Genomic DNA, 15,374 nt, shown 5'->3' on the forward strand with positions numbered 1-15,374 from the left:
TGTCGGTTACCAGGTGTTCACCATATGAATGATTTTTATACAGATAGCTATATGCCTGTTTCACGATTACGAAAAACGAAATCTTGTGGTCTATTGAAATTACGGAAATGATTGTTTATAATAAACTAATGAACTCACCAACCTTTTGGTTGACACTTTTAAGCATGTTTATTCTCAGGTATGAAAGAAATCTTCCGTTGTGCATTTGCTCATTTTAAAGATATTATTTGGAGTCATTCATGGCATATTTTAAAAGACGTTGCATTCAAGTCATTCGAGTTCAAAAAGATTGTTATTGAGTAAATGACAGATTAGTCATTTATATATTGAGAAACGTAATTATATCGTTGGTATAGAATGGATGTATTTTGAAATGGTATGCATACCTGTTAACTTTCGTTGAAATGAAAGTTTGTCTTTTAAAAATGAATGCAATGTTTACAAAACGTATCATATAGAGGTCAATATCTCGCAATGAAATCAATTAATATGAAACGTTTATAATCGATATGAACGGGTCATTTTAACTGCTCGATTTGCTCTACCATCCTACACTCTATATTGAGTTAGGACCTCATATTTAATTGTCAATTGAAACCTTAATATGGAAGTTAAATTTAAAAAATTCCAAATGCTCGTCATATACAGAGAAAAATGCAAGCTTTTAAACAACTTTTCATTAATTGTCACCTATATAACTCAGAAGATAAAAAAAATTAATAATAATAATAATAATTAGTGGGTCAACAATAAAATCAGAAGTATCACCACCCTTGATGAGAAAGGTGCAAACCATGTGGACCCTTAGCCCATTGAACTTTTAAAGTTCACGTTCTGCCACTCACTAAATGGGTATAGTGATACTGACCACGTTAACTCGTATATTCCTAAACAATAAAATATGACATCCGAGCCTCTTAAATGACACTAAAATTGTGCCTAATACGATTATAAGGGTAATTGTGTGGGATAAGGTATAGGTCAACTCGACCTAATACAACTCGTTATACATGTACTAAAAGGTATTGTTCTATAAGACTCGAAACATGTCTGTGGGCCAACACACACAAAGAGACCAACCCAATTTACAACCTCTAATACTCTTAATTTAAATTTAAATCAATAAGTAGCTAATTTATATTTTTGTTTCAATAGTCATCCTGGGTTCAATACTTGAATTCAAAACAGTTGATTTTATGACTCGATTAAGACCACACATAAACAAGTTGCTAACACTTAAAACGAAGAACAGAGAACACGATTATCCAAATCATACATACATGGAGATATGATGCAAACATCGTATAAAAAAAATGCCTGCATTTCGAATATGATAAGAGTTACAAATTCAGTGAACAACCCACATAAAGGTTTCAACAAACCAAAAATGTGTGCATAATGGACTGTAAAATTTAATATTGTCTAGAATCAGTTTTTTATGCCACTCAAACGTAACTTTAACTGGTGACTTGGCTCATAACATAAAGAAAATAGTTTTGTTTATTCTATTTCATAGTTAATATGAATTCAAGTACAACACATAATTTAAAAGGCTTCATCTTTGCATTAGTAATCAGAACCACAATTGGATCTGATCTACCTTTGTAACCTGTCAAAACGTCAGACATAATTTGTGCGTGATCAGGCCACAAATAACATTTTAGGCACTTTGGACTATGAGATGTGTAAAAAATGTGAATCAACAAATATACCATGAAAAAATATTAGCAATTTATACGAATATATTAGTCTGCTCTAAATATATGATCTCTTACTTGACATCTTAGAGTACAAATTCAATGCTAATTGTATCTTTGTCATATTCACGTTTAACCTATAACGGTTCAACGAACACAAGAAGTCCAACAACATCTACGTATAAAAATAATCTTATTAGTATGAAAATTGGAATATATGATATACAATCCTTATCCTTAATTATTACTCCGTATTATAGAGAAGACTCACCAATAGCAACATTTTATGCAACTCTAAGATTGAGGATATCATCAAACGATACCGGCTGGTAAATGTATTGTGCAATATCAAAAGTCGGGCATGTGTTCACCTAGGTTGATTTGTAAAAGTTAATCTTCAAGCTGTGGTTGCACAATGAATGATTAGACTTATATGCCACTGCTTTAAGATTCCTAATAATTACATATAGCTACCCTCCAACAATAACTGTTCACAGTTTGTCACCATATACTTCTTTACACAAGCACAAATTTTGGTACCCTGCATATAAAATCATTCAATCAATTTATACATAAGTGATGGCTGTTTGACTTCTAATATTCAAACCTCAATTTTATTTAGTATAATTTTTCAATCACAGTAATAATTATCTGATACAGATAACAATGTTGGCATAATAATGAATCATGAGTTAATAAGAACCTGATTATAGCACAAACTTCACAACAAACATCATGTTAAAATTAGAGACATGCCAACAAAATACACAATCGAAACTTCACAAAAAATATGACAAATCAACAATAATAACTACATCATAATCATATTAAATATTCTGAAATTAGTATATTATATACCTGACCGTCCACAAGAATCATCTCTAGTGACGACACTTGAGAAGGGGTTTTTATGTAGGTTTGTTTGTTTTCATAGCAGAAACACTTGCACACTTATTATCACATTGTCAACATCACCGGTGATCATAGTTAAAGGAGTGAACCCGCCATCATTAGCCATCGATAGAAAAATGATCGAAATTAGAAAATTTTTGAAGATACTGATCATGTGAAAGGTTTGTGCTATATTTATAGGTCAAATAGGCACGAATCCAATTCATAGTCAAATTAGGGCTTAAGAAATCGAATGAAAAGGAATTGGGAATTGCAGTTCGTTTAGGAAAAGAAAAAGGAACCGTAAGGAGATATATTGGGTTCATATTCATTTTTATGATAAACTGTAATTTTCAAGTTTTTTACCTTTTGATAGAGAGGTTAAGTGAAATGGAAAAAAACTCAAATTTGGGACTCGAACTCAGGTCCATCCGAACAACAGCACCACCCAATAACCACTCAAGCTAGATATATCAACTACACTTTTTAATCACTACATTAATAAAATATCATTTAAAACCATATCATTAATGTCTTTTATTGATAAATTAAATATATATAACAGCAACGTCTTGGTGAACAGTAATTTTCGAGTGTTTACCTTTTGATCTAAAGGTTAATATATTGTCAAAAATAATTTGTTCTTACTTATTTTTACATTTAATATTTTTGGATGATATGATCAAACAATTTTTCAAAAGTACAAACCCCAAGTAACGTGACATATTTTCTTTAGCAATGTAATTGCTATATTCTAGGACTTTGTATGTAAAACTTTAACGGCCCACTATGTATTCTATGGAACAATTTTCAGTTCATGGTATCTGCTTGTATACTAGTTGAGATACAATAGGTTTTAGAAAAAAAACACACTCATCGTCACATGAAATAACACTACGCGTTCTTTATCATTTTTTTTATTGCATCCCTCGTTTACGTGGTATCAATCTATTTCAATTAAATACCCACGTAAAAAAGGATTATACTAGCAAAATGTTATCATTATTAATAGCTAGTTGGGTGGTTGTGGGCGCATGTTATCTTTTAACGGGTCTCCAGTTTGACCATTGGCCAAGTTTTTTTTTTTTCTTAAAAAAAAAAAACTGTAATTTGCGACAAATTATAGGAGGTTTCTGAATAGATAAATACAAGTAAGTGCAGAGCATAACACAAACGCGCAGTCAACTGTGTGGTTTTGGGCGCGTGTTGTCTTCCAGGAAGTCTCCAGTTCAAGCCTTGGCTAAGTTTTTATTTTTTCTAAGAAAGAAAAAACAATTATGTTGTCGCAACGCGCGACTAATCTAAACCTTGTTTGTGTCAAAAAAAAGAAAATACTATTTATTTTCGAATTTAAGTTCTCCGTTCCTTTATTTGAACCGCTAGCAGAACAACAAGTACATATAAAAGGTCCTTTAGAAATTTTGGGCGGTGTGTGATGGCTTATCTTACACGTGACGTCACTCTATAAGTAAGATGGTTAGTTATAAAATGTTTTGGGGGTGTAATATAAAAAAAGAAAAAGGGGGGGACGACTATAGAGAAATCTGGTGGGCTGGGGTAGAAAGAAAAAAGAAAACAAGGGCTAAAATATCTTTTTAAATCTTATATTCTTATTTTCTTATTGTTACTCGTATTTTCTTATTCGTTTTCAAGATCTGGATGCGTGGGCGTGTGTGTCGATTTCGAGAGGGAGTATCAAGAAAATTCACAATCTTTCACACGCAATTGAATTATTGTGTTTAATCATCTTTTCTATTCATTTAAAACTCCTAATTTCATCACCATTATTCTACTTCAATGAATTTATGGGGCTTAAAAAAACCCTAGACACCATCTTTCGTTCTGTATCTTTCGTTCTGTGTGGTTGGGTTATGAAAAGGTACAATCTTTTAACTGTATTGTTGTTTAATTGTTGTTAGGTTTGTAAAAGTAACAATTTTTTTTAAGAATCCATAACGGTTTGTTGTTGACCTAGTTCTTTATTGTTGTTAGGGTCTGTAAAAGTAACAATTGTTGTAAGAATCCATAATGGTTTGTTGTTGACCTAGTTCTTTATTGTTGTTAGGTGTGTAAAAATAACAAATTTTTTTTTTTTTTTTAAAGAATCCATAATCGTTTGTTGTTGACCTAGTTTTTGATAAGGATAAACATAAACACAAAAGTGAGTATATAGCTGTAACTTGTATATCGACTCTATTGTATAGGAAGTTTAGGTTCATCTATTCCTATGTTTCTGTGTGTATCGGATGTAAACATGAGTATATAAATTGTACTTGTAACATTTAGTAATAAACTTGAACAATTTAATTCATCTTCTCTCTATATGGTATCTGCAGGAACACGGTGACCAAATAGCATTCACAACTATGTCCGCGCATACCATTCCCAAGGATATTGATCCCAAATCCCCAATTATTATCGTCACAATCACTATAATATCATCAAACTTACCTCTACGAATTACAATTCGTGGAAACTGAAAATTCAAGCAACACTTGCAGGATATGGACTCTTGAAATACCTTGATGGTTCATTCCCAGCGACCTCTTCATCCGAACCAAATCCTGCGTATCTCACTTGGATCCGTCAGGATCAGCTGCTGTTCGGGGTGCCCTAATCGGAACCCTCGATCAACAAGTCGTACCACTGGTTATCTCTAACCACAACGAAAAAGGAGATGTGGGACACCCTCGCTACCACGTTTGCGAGTTCATCTCGTGGACACATTAAACGACTAAAACAACGATTGAAAGGCATCACAAAAGGTCCGCTATCCATAACAGAATATATGCATTTATTATATCTTTATTTATTTCAATGGATATCCAAACAGGAGAATCAAAAATCATTATCAACATGGCGAATCAAATCATTACAGCAAAAGTTTATATGTATAAGAATGACCGTGATCTATCTTATTTGTGGGTCACCCAGAAGGAGAGGATCATACAGTTTAGGAATACAATAACAACCCCGGTGATTAAAATTGCTAGCCACGCCTTCCAATCATTCTCACGTGTCATCGACGCCAGTACATTTTCCCACGTAAGGTACAGAGAAAGGTAGTCAAGTCCAAAGACACATGCGGATGCAACGCAACACGTGACTATCCTTTCTGTACCATGTTTCTTGTCAGCTACGAGCCCCGGCACAGTTTGTGACATGGATATTAATGATGCAATTAACGCGAGTGCACCAAACTTATCGCTGCAGAGATAGTAATCCATGTTAGTATATTTTTAATGCTGGTACTTTTAATTTAAATAAATCCTAAAACTTTACAGCTATACTTACAAGTAACAGGCAGTTCTTCTTTTCTTATTTCTTCTAGCTTCTTTCCTCATGTTTGCACGTGTTACTACTGGAGCACTATGGTCGTTTCTGATCCTCCTGAATCTTGGCGTTGATATAATCACACGGGAGTCTTGGCTTACTGGTATGAGTGCTCGAACCTGATGTTGTCTCCTTGATCTAAGAATGCGTGGTCTGGATGAGTAATGAGGTAGCCTTGACATGATGTAGTTTGGAACAACCCACACATAGTTCAGAATAATGCGTCGGCTGGATGAGTAATCAGGTATCCTTGATGTTATAAAGTTCGGAACAACCCACACATAGTATAAAAGAATAATGCGTCGGCTGGATGAGTAATCAGGTATCCTTGATGTTATAAAGTTCGGAACAACCCACACATAGTATAAAAGCTGGGGTCTGTAAAAGAAATTTTTTATATTTATTAGGGGTATAATAGCTGAGTAAAAGAAATATATATATATATATTTATAACAAAACATTGAATTTTGACCAACCTATATCTTCTTGGCCTTGACATGATGAAGTTTGGAACAACCCACACATAGCTCAGAATAATGCGTGGGCTGGATGAGTAATCAAGTATCCTTGATGTTATAAAGCTCGGAACAACCCACACATAGTATAAAAGCTGGGGTCTGTAAAAGAATTTTTTATATATTTATTAGGGGTATAATAGCTGAGTAAAAGAAATATATATATTTATTACAAAACAACTGAATTTTGACCAACCTATATCTTCTTGGCTGCATCTGGAGTGATTCTGGATCCTGTTGATATCCTGACTGGTCAGGTTTCCAAAAAGGAACCAACGTCAACAATGCCCAGAAATAGTTGCTAATTGCTGACCTGAATGAGTAAAAAAAAAAAAAATCGATTAGCAAAAACTGTTTTGTCAAAAGGAGATCATGTCAGGTGGTGTATCTTTAATTGTTTGTCTAATTGTGTAACCACAGCCTGTACGCGTGCCTAAGTCTGTGTATCCCCATATTTCAGGTATGTACATGAAGAATACACCTCTTGTGGTTACATTTTTGAATCTTGTGCTTATTTACATACATGCATACATATAATAGTGTACACATAAATGCAAACACTTACACATGCAACAATGTGCACATATGTAACCTAGTGTGTGTGTGTGTGGTAGATATGACTCGAAAAACTGTATAATATGATGTGACCACTCTGTAAACAGATGGTCTCTTCAAGTATAACCATAAACGACAGTTACTCTTTGATAATTTAAGTTACTGTTCTTTGAATCCTCACTTTGTTGATGTTTTAATGCATTTAAAAAAACGACTGACCATTTTGGGGTTTTATTGAATTGGTCACCATCGGCGTTTAAAATGTCACGATGCTTAACAACCAGGTATGTGTATTGTTACTGAAGCATACTCAATATTTTTTAGGGCCTAATACACCAGTTTTTAGATATTAATGTACTAATGTGGGGTACATGTGTTTTTCAGGTATAGGGAGTTAGTAGGTGGTTATATGCTCTGCTTTGGTTCACTAACTCAACATCCATGAGATCAACGAGGTTATCATATAATTTACTAATATTATTATATAATTTCTGCTAATTCTGGTATTTCCATGTGCTCTGCTTCAGGAAAAGTATTATAGTTATTATATAGAAGTAATTTTTAGTATTAACTTGCTCTGTATTTCCAATATGCACGCAAAAGCTTGCCTTTTGGCAATACATCTTCAACGAGTTCCTTCGAGCTGATTCTCATCAATGTACATGTATAAATTTTGTGCCATTTTAATCTCTTTGTTGTTAATATTCTCATATATAGTACATTATTTAATTAATTTAATTTATAATTTATTAGTCCACTAATATGAGAATTCTGTGTTTTCAATACTTCACCAAATGGTCCATACAATTAATATTGAATACTAATGATATGTTTGTATCAGAAGGCATGGGATCTATGTCATCCAAATGCCGAGAACGTGTTCAAGGCTCTAAAAGAAGCTGGTTTAAAACTTGCAATTGTCTCAAATTTTGACACACGCTTAACACCTCTGTTGCGTGCTTTAAAATGTGATCATTGGTTTGATGCTTTGGATGTTTCATCTGAAGTAAGTGATTTGTTTACTTGATTTTTTTTAGACTTTTATATGAATATGAATGCAAGCTATTAGGTGTAGAACCTGAGGGTGCGGTTCATGTAGGTGATGATCGTAGAAACGATATATGGGGGATCCGAGATGCAGGTTGTGATGCTTGGCTATGGGGCAGTGACGTTCATTCTTTCAAAGAGGTACATATCTTAGTAGTGGCAATATGAGTGGGTCGGGCGCCTAAAATTAACCATCCAGTGAAACAGTTTGTCAAAAATCGCAGCAACTAGTCAATGTCAGGCAATTTAAGTGAAAAAGGTTATGTCTAAAGGATGAAGCCCGACACTTTCAATCTGCAACACCGGGGAACAACTGTGACCTCTACAGGTAGTTACCATGAGTTATTCTGGAGTGTGCTATGGACATGTTATCGGATGATGATTAGAAGCTACCTCTAGATGACAAAATCAAAGTATGGGAAGCGTATTCATGTTATATATATATATATATATATATATATATATATATATATATATATATATATATATATATATATATATATATACACACAGCAGTACAGTCAGTTTATATCATATATCAGAAATTATTATATAAATACATACATATAATATTAGAATAAGTAGAGAAATTATATCATATATCATATATACACAGCAGTACAGTCAATTTATATCATATATCGGTAATTATTATATAAATACATACATATATAAATACATACACATATATCGGTGTGTATATGTCACGGATCCATCAACAAAATAATTTATATATTCGCAGCTTTATACTCATTGAATACAGTAATTTTATATAAGCAGCTTTATGTACAGTACCTCCTATCTTCTCTTATTAACTCGACTGGTGTGCTGCTGTGAAGATCTTCATCAGCTAGGTTTTCATCAGCTATTCTGAAAAATAATCAAATTAATTCATGATTAGACTCCCAATCCAATGCGCATCAATCACTTTTTTAATTATTTAATCTGTACGATTATAGAATACTAGAATAAGTAGAGAATCATACTCCGTTATCTTCACCATAGTTGTGTGAGTCTTTGAATTTTTGGCGGTTTCTTCTTCCAAATTGAAACCCTAGATATTTAATTCTTTCTTTTTTTTTTTTTTTTGTATTCCGTGATATGTTATTGGTTTCTTACTTTTTACTTCTTTATATCCCTGAATTTTACATACTCCGTAACTTTTTTGTCCATACTTAACTTACATTTATCTATTATTTATTATTTATTATTGTAATAGCAACCTTAAATTTAAATGCAGTATATTTTAATTTTATGTTGATAACAATCTACACTCAAATCAACTTTAAAAACATAGGCACGCAACGAAATGCGGCAAACAGAAAACATTTAAACACCGTATAGTAAAAGACAATCGAAAGAGTGTGGTTAGTTGAACTTATTTGTCATTTGTAGACCACCCCCAACCCTTCGTTAGTTTTCATCGTCAGTCCTAGCTGGCATTTTTTGACGAAAACTGACGGCCGTTAACACAGCGTCAGTTTCCGTCACAAGGGGGGGTTAGTCGGGACTGCAACGGGAAAAAAAATCGTCAGTTTGTGTTGTCGCGGTTTGATTGGGCCACGTGGACTTTATATATATATATATATATATATATATCAAGGTTGGAGAACTCGGATCTCGGGGAGATCTCGTTTGGACATTTTTGGGGAGATCTTGGCATCTCGGAAAAATCTCGGGGAGATCTCGGAAGTTGACTTTTTATATTTTTTAGTATAAATTTATATATATAAATAAATATATGTTATTTATATACATTTTTATGAGATTTTACAAGAAATTTCAAGAATTGACTGAGAAAATTTGAGAAATTACGAGATTTTACGAGAAAATCCGGAAAATGATCAAAAAAATTCAAGAAATCGTGGCTTTGACCAAGTCTGACCCCGTTGACCGGATAATCTCAGGAGACGGACATCTCGTCTCGGTTGCCTTCTAAAAATGAGATCTCGGGAAGAAATAAGGAGATTTACAAATATATATATATATATATATATATATATATATATATATATATATATATATATATATATATATATATATATATATATATATATATATATATATATATATATATATATATATATATTTTTTTTTCTTTTACATTATAAATACTAACACATTCATTTCATTATTACACAAAAAAACAACAAATTTCTCTCAATAATTATACATTTTACTCAAAATAATTATGGCGTCATATTTACTAGCTTCCGATTCCGATGCGATGGATGTTCGTGTTATCCAACTTATTCAAGAATAAATAACTAACTCGTCATATTTACCAGTTCTTTGGAACCATTGTTCTTTTCGAATAAATAACTAACTCGTAATTGCCTTTGTCATATGCCGTAATGCAGAGAATATCAGACACTTTAATATTAAGATCGGTAATGATCTTTCTGAATCCTTCACTTAGAAAGTGAGATCGTGTATGCTGAAAGCGACTTCTGACTTATAGCCTTGTAAAGTGTGTAGCCAAAAGTTATGTGCAGGTAACGTTTCCTGATAATATTCGTGAAACCAAGATAATGGCAGAGGCTGTAACAAAATAGAGAGTTTTTGTATTAATAGCCAAGATTATAAGCAACTGACCAACAAAAAAAATAAGTATATTATACTTGTAAAGAGTAAACAATAACAATACCGCTAATATTTCATCTTGACGGGAAAATGTGTGGATGAAGGACGGTCGATGCATTTTGTTTTGCACTGTAGCAATTGAATCTGTAACATTTGATATTTGTATAAGTAGAAGCAATAATGAGTTGTACATTTATCGAATACAGAATTGTTGTATATAATTCAATTGATTTTCAAATGTTGTAGTAAGAGATATATATATCAAAAAACTAACTGATAATTTATAGATTATTATTGAATTTTTAAAATTGTAAAGTACTGTCATTTTTAATTGAAACAAACTATACACTTGTATCAGTTTATTATATTGTATAGGTATAGAAGTTTGACTCTATATTGTGATAAGTACTTTATAAATATGAATATTTCATTGATATAAAATCTTGAGTCATACTGATGCATATAGTTATTATGTAATCCGATTGATTGTAGTTCCAAATAATATGTACAAATTAGTTCTAGATATGATAGAGTTTGTAAAGTAGATATGAGTATTTGATGATGATAGTCGTATATATATGAGTCTAGAGATATAGAGATAGAGATGCAGTTACAAAAAATAGGGAAGTTATTTTTGAAATTGATAATGTGATTGACTATAATTTTGGAAGTGGTTGTTAACTTCCATAATTATTTTGATTTACAGCATAAAATTGAATTTTCTATAAAAATAAATGATTCCTTAAATATTTGAATAAATTTTTAACAAATTTATTTAAAAAACCTGTATTGAATTATCAAAAAAACTCGTATTTTATTAACCAAAAAAATAGGCAATTCTGTTTGCAGCATATCAAGCAGAGTGATTTATATGTTATTTTTCAAGTGTAGACTATCAAGTATCACCAATCAAGTATGAAGTATTTCTACTATCAAGCCATAAGGAGTGCAGTATTTTGTCTTATATTGTATAGGAACAAGGTTAAGGTAACGAGATCAAAGATACTTTTAAATTTTACATGATGAAAAAGACTATTCATTTCATGTCATTATTATATCAATTGTTAGGTTATCACTTACTTAATACAGTTTGTTATGGCACAATTGTATGGGGTTGAGGAAAACTGGCAGACGAACATTTGACGTTAAATGTAAGGAATTGAGATATAATGTGTCCCTCGAGCATTATCAAGTAACCGTGGAGGGCAAAGCAGCCATATAATGTGTTTGTTGATGTTGAAGTTTTTACTTGTGCACACTTGTGGAATCCCACATATTTGGAGGTACAAAGACTTAAGTAATTTTTACCAATTTTATTTATATACAGTTGTATTAGCCTTAATGATATATGAACAAATTCCGTGATTGATGGTTTATGATATTAAGGACTGGTTTAAAGTGATTTGGTATATTCTTATGACTTATGGGTTAAATCTAATGGAATACTAATTTATTCAGATTGTTAAAAATGCTGGTATGTTGACTTTCAAAAGTCAACAGATTTTGATATAGAAAGTGTGGATGAATTTAGTTGGCTCTGTTAATTTAAAGAAAATAATTATGGTTTATTATTTAATGAACAATAATAGGATACGGCTTAATCGATGAGGGTACATCAGAAAATATTTCAGGGATATAATGGGTGGTTTGACCTTTAAAAGTCAACTGTGGAAGATTAGATGCATTTTGCTGGGGTTGAAAACTGTAATGATTAATGGAAATATAAGGTGATTTGGTTTGTTTATGTGGTTCACTTTATATTTTTGTTAAAGATTCATCCGTTTTTTGTATGCCCCTATAAAAAGTGTTTTGTTTGATTCATGGAACTGACGTGTCAAGATTGCAAAAGTAGAAGATATGATGATGAAACTATTTTTTTGAATGCTCTTTTGTGTTTGTTTGGCCTCATGGCTCGCTTGGCTCTGAAAGCTTAGAGTGCTCTTTATATAATGATAAATAAGAGAAATCGTGGGGTTGGCTATACGATCGCTTGAAGGATAAACTTTTCTCATGGTCAAAATGGTTTTGCTTGACTCAAATTTATTGTGTGCCCGTTATCTAACTACTGACTAAGTTATGTTGTAGCTATGAAAAAAGTAGTCAAAGAGGTTGCAGGCAGGCATTTCAAAGATTTTGAGGTCAGTTTTACCCGTTATCCTGTTTTACATTTGACAAAATATCTAGGTTTAACCAACTTCTTCAGGCTATCCATTTGACCTCTTAGAGGTCAAATATAAAGAATCAACCATTTTTGACTAAATTTGGTGTATCATATATGGATATTACTAAAAGTGATGTATAACTTAGTAAAACATATATGTATTTTGGGCTTTATGTGGAATCCGCTGTCATGTTAGAGGTTACCCATTTGACATGCTAGGATGAATACAACCCTCATAAACCCTCCCTCAAGGTAATTCTCATTTTTTTTCCTTAACCTTAAAATTTTTAATTCCGTATTCCTAAATATATGTAAATATAATTCGTTTCACATGATTGAAAATACGTTAAATTCCATTACTTGAAAGTTCATGTGTAAATGTTGTTTTGCTTATGTTTTTGAATTAGGCCTATAATTGATCTCGTATTGTATTTTCTTAGAAGTTATGGATCTCACAAAAAAGAAGTGTTCCTATTGCTGACAAGCTCTTCAGAGGTTATTTTATTCAAAAGTTTAATAAAGTATGGGTTATTGATTTTGGTCAATGTGGCATGTAGGTCTCTTTTTGTTGATGCAATTGCTATTATGATGTACACGTAACCGCTATGTATTAATAATGTGAACATGTAGGTCGCTTTCTAGTGATGTTTTCCTAATTTTTAAAAGTCGACAATTTCATAGCGAAACGCGGAGATGTACATATATTGTTAATTTAAAATAACATTTAAATCTTCGATTTGCGCTTCAACGACATCATCGTTAGCCACGAAATAATTTTACAAACTAAACGCAATAAAATACATTGAAAACCGAACCCCCGGCGCGAAGCGAGGGTTCGAAAACTAGTTATTAACTACTTTGTATTAAAAACAGAATTACCCGAGTTAATTGGCTGACCCATAAATATTGTAGTTCCCTTTACCTTTATTCAAAATTCACGTGGATCCAAATCAAATTAGTTCACGATATTGGATCCAAATCAACTAATGTGCAACCAATTTTTATTTATTTATTTATTTTTTTTTTTTGCAAACGAGTCTATGAAGCCAGAAACATCACAAATATAAACTATTGTAAAACACAAATGTGTAATTTCATTAAAACAAGTGTTATTGATTACAAGTCATGTAACACTAATACTATAAATGAATCGGTCTATTATAAATGTAAGAGTTAATTATACAATTGGTCTCCGTGATTTACCCAAAATTATACCGATAGTCCTTTTCTTTTCAAAAATATACCGGTAGTCCCTATGATTTTTAAAATGCACATCAGTGGTCTTAAACCTAATGTCAATTAATTTGTTCTGTTAAGCAACTAATTGGCGTTAGGTCTAGGACCACCGTTGTACATTTTAAAAACTATAGGGACTACTCGTACACATCAACATTGCAACAGATCTGGGTATCAACAAATTTGTGTAGGATGGTTTCGATAAAGGTTTCGATAAATCAATGTTGGATGGTTGACTAAGTTGATGATTTCAACACATCAAAAATAATCTATTGACTTGTCCAAACATAGTGTGGACACCAAAGAAACAAATAATCAATCTGCTGTCACTAAAACCGAAGCAAGCACAAGTTGTAGTTCACTAAAGGTTTCTCGTTACACCAATCTTTGTTGACTAAAAGAACCATAAATCAGATTATGAGAAATAACATTATAAAATATGAAACTAAAATTTAGTTATATTAAAATATTAAAGTTGGCTTAGGTTGACTAGGGGTTGACTTTTGAGTTGACTTTTGAGTTGACTTTCGGTTAACTTAAGTTGACTTTCTAAATAAGAAAACTTTCCAAAAATAGAAACTTTCAAGAAATAGAAACTTTTTCTAAAAATGAAAACTTACTAAAAATAGAAAGTGTGTATACTACTTTAACCAAAATAACTATGTTGTCGCGTACTACTTCATCACATCAAGCACTAGGACTATCATATATGACCCGACCTAAGTTAGATATATTCTGACCTGCTTATTTTGTATTAGGTTGGAGTCGTGATCACTTTTGATCACTATTTTATCATTCGTGTACGTATTACTGTTCAAGTGCATTTACGTTGAGTTATAGTCCCACCTTTTAAACTTTTAAATATTTTGGGATGAAAATGCATGCTTTTTGTTTTACATATTAGACACAAGTGCTCAAAAGTTATAAATTATTCATTGTGAGTTGAACGAAAATATACTTTAATTTGGAACATTTAATTACTGGTTTTGCTGGTAAACGCGAATCCTATGGATAGATCTATCGGGCTTGACCGCCCCATTTCGTGCTAGTCGCGCTAGCAATTTATAACGGAATGTATAGTACTTCGAAGAAGATACACATGTTCAGTGTGTGTGTGTGTGTGTGTATATATGTATATATATATATATATATATATATATATATATATATATATATATATATACAAATGTATGTATTGGAAATAATAAAAGATAATTGATCATTAGAATTAAATATGTAAAACGCTCACAGAAGATATAAATTGAGGAATGTTATGTTGCCAAACGCTCACAGAAGATATAATAATCATTTTATACGTTTTTAAACATTAAATCTTGTGGTCTAAAAATTTATTCG

The sequence above is a fragment of the Rutidosis leptorrhynchoides genome, chromosome 1, assembly GCF_046630445.1.
Source record: "Rutidosis leptorrhynchoides isolate AG116_Rl617_1_P2 chromosome 1, CSIRO_AGI_Rlap_v1, whole genome shotgun sequence".
NCBI classification, from domain to species: domain Eukaryota; kingdom Viridiplantae; phylum Streptophyta; class Magnoliopsida; order Asterales; family Asteraceae; genus Rutidosis; species Rutidosis leptorrhynchoides.